This window comes from Bombus affinis, chromosome 5, assembly GCF_024516045.1.
Source record: "Bombus affinis isolate iyBomAffi1 chromosome 5, iyBomAffi1.2, whole genome shotgun sequence".
Taxonomy (NCBI): Eukaryota; Metazoa; Arthropoda; class Insecta; order Hymenoptera; family Apidae; genus Bombus; species Bombus affinis.
In genome coordinates, this window is record NC_066348.1 from 4,334,764 (window position 1) to 4,338,424 (window position 3,661).

Here is a 3,661-nt window from a genome sequence, read left to right on the forward strand (position 1 = left end):
ACTAAGTAAAAAATTAGCATAGATACTTTCCGGTGCTATAATATAAAATTAATAAAATATAATATTTTACACAAACTAATAAATTTATCGTTATCAGACATCATAATTCTTGTAAAATAAACCGTTTAATATTTACTAAATTAGAAAAATTGAAATTTCGTGAATTTTATTTTGCATGAAATGAATGAAACTTATCACAATTACAAGTCTCGATATCAATATTTAATTCTAATGTCAATGTTATACATGGGCATATATGTACACATTAGATAAATTGATACAATCTGTTACATATTAAATGAAAAATCGAATAACACAGCTAATCTTTACTTTGGTATTTCTCCTTTGAAAAATTTTTCATTTTCAACTTGTAAATATTTTCTGATTATTAATTTGATAAACAAATAAAATTAATGTTTCTCCGACTTCGTTACATTTGATATGAAATATTAAAATAAGATGATACAAAACGTAAAAACACGTCTCACAACGAAATGTAAGTACGTTACTCTACGAACGGAAAATAACTCATCGCGACAGGATATTTCATACTGGAAAGCAAGAGATACTGGAAATACATCATTTTGTATACACTTCACCTATACTTATACATACTCTGTTGCACGTAAATAGCATATGTACCTACGTGTACAGACGGTTGTACTATTGAACAAACCATCAAGTCTGGACGAAAATAAAAAAGGAACAAGAAATCCTTTCAGTCGTATCGGCGCATAAAATGATAAATTAGATATGCATACGCAACTAATGCATACGCACGCAATATGCAGGCATATCTGGGCGAACCGGCATGGTATCGGCAAGGGCTAATCCCAATTTGCATCCCCGAACTTCGACTTGATCCAGAAACCTGACTGCTCCCCTGATTTTCGGCATTCAGGTGGCATATGTCGCCCCTACCAGAACTTACGGTCGAAACGTATGCCGATACGAAAACCGTGATCCGGCATAACTGCACTGATCTCATGTGGTGATACAGTGATCCTCAATCGAATTAACTGCGTTTTATCTTTCGTCGATATATTTTTTATTAAATGACGGTAACGTCAAGATACTTTCACACAAATTTTAAGAATTGGAGCAACAACAAAATGTCTCACTTTGCACTTTATTTCAATTTCAATTATCGCTTTTAATTATTTATCGAAACGTGTTTAAGACGATTCTTTGCGTTTTATAAATTTTTCATCTGCTACGAATGCAATTTCGTCGCGTGTTTCCGTATAAAGTTGTTAGTTTACGAGCGTCTGACATGCACGATTCCACCCAAAGGAGAATAACGCGTAGTCAATCAAAAAGTTCGATGCGGCATAAAGAAACTGCTATATTCAATTTACATAAAAAGGCGGTTCTCAGCTAAATCTACGGGATCAGGGGTTATAATTCAGCTACGGTGAACAATGCCAAGCACCAACTGCATCGCTAATGACGGAGGAACGTTCGCAGGAGCGACGATCAGATTTCGTCGTGCAAAAATCATTCCGCCTTGAATGGAGTATCATTAGGCAATCACGTAATGCCAGGATTTAAAAAATCACAGACATTTCTCTAACCGTTAATTGCTTGAAAACCACTGGCCTCGTGCGAACACGCATGTGCAGGCACTCGCCGAGATAAATGGAGGGTTGCGTGGCACCCCTGACGCACGAGCGTGCTAAACAGAGGAGGACAGACGCGGGGAAAGAAAGAAATATGAAGTGGAATAGAGAGAGCGAGAGTGAGAAAGAGAGTGAGTTGGTGGAAAAGGGGAGATAGAGCAAAAGAGTGAGGAGAACGGCGCTGGTGCGAACGCACGGGGTCGAAGACACAAAAGAATAACGTCGCATGCCACGGGGCTGAATCCACCCCTAAAATTCACTCTCCTGCGCTTCTCTCACGTGTGCAAGGTTGCCTTAACATTGCAATGCACGATTCTAGTCAGCGACTGCAAGTAGACATGCAGCGGAAAGAAAAGAAAGGAACTCGTTTACAGACAACTTATTGATTTTTCATATCGGTAAAATTGTTGGTGTGTTGGAAGTTTAAATTCCATTCGTCAAAGATACGTTCAAAACTTCGAGGTGTATCGATATCATTTGAAATAGATACAATGTTTGTTACATTAGGAAAATGTTATTGAATGTACGTGACAACCAAATATGTTGTTAACTTCATTATCAGCTTGTCAATAATATATAATTTGACTACAAAGCTAGAATTTTTCTATAAAAACATCTATTGCGCTATGAATTACTGCATCCTAGAAATAAAGCAATTAAGAAAGAAGTGGAATCTATTAAGTTATATATTGTTTATTTTCAATTGCTATACAAATATCGCTATGTCTATCAAGTACTGAAATATTTCTTGATATTCTTCGACAAAAATATATAATACTACTATAAGTAAATATTACAAATACGTATAAATTACCGCGAGGTTAATGCAACAGTCTCCAAACATTCTAAAAGTTTCTGATAAAAATAAACCACTTTCTAATTGGGTTTCGTCATAGCGACACTTAACTTTCATAGAAATACAAAAGTTAACCAAAATGATTGGAATGGTCAACGATACGATAATGTTAATTACCGCATCGCCGGAAATCCACGTAGTATCAGAGATGCGGCAATATCCGAAGATATATATAAAAAGTGAGACTCTACGACTCTACGACTCTACAAGTGGTTGTCAGCGAAGGAGAGAACCACTGTGCACGTGGCTGATGGGTGCACAGGGTGGTTGGATGAGTCTTGGGATATTTTTGGGGTGGGCAACAGGCAAGAGCACTCTACGTAGAGGGTGCCCCGGGCTTTTTTGGATCGGGTCGCTGCGCGTACGATTGAACGAAGGGAGACAGGAGGAGGGAAGCAGAGAAAGAAAGAGCGCGGCAAAGAGAAATAAGAGAGAAGGAAAGGCCAAAATCGAATGTGGCCAGGTTTGGTGGAAGGGGGGGGGGAATGGAAGAGGGCAGAAACCATCTGCCCGCATATGTTATGCTCCATGGATATTGGACGCAAACCATAAGAAAGAACCGTTCATTGGAAACCAGGAACCGACTATCTGTCCGGCTAGCAGAGGAAGTCGGAAGCCGCGAACCTCCCGTCTCCCCACTTCACGGACACTAGGAAACGGGTGTTTTCTTAATTAAGAAACATGGTTCGAAGAAAAATTGGGGATTTCACACGCCTCCAGGGAAGGCTGGTTCCGTTCAGGTTTCTGTGATTTTTAGTTCATGCTCACTCAGATTTCACATAATACCGGAACAAGATTATATCATTATATTGATCATAATGTGAAACAGAAGGCGTTTAAACATTAAAATTGAAAGGGAAAATGATAGTAACTCCTAATTCTTTCTGCATTACATGAAAAAGCCGCGAACTATGTTAATTATTTTGGATTGATTCGATCATGTGCTAATAAATGAATTATATAAATCGTGTGTCAAGTAACAAAATCTGTTACGACAAGAAACGCGATTATTTAATTATTTAATTCTTTTGGCCGATTGCATTTTCGATAGAACGTCGATTCGATTGTTGCTCGGTATTGGTTAATTTCGGTGTATCCAGGTGCAAGTAGCTCTCACCTGCATCGCGCTGAGGTACCTGCAAGTCACCGGCTATGAAAGTGCACATCGCTATCGACGATGCTGATG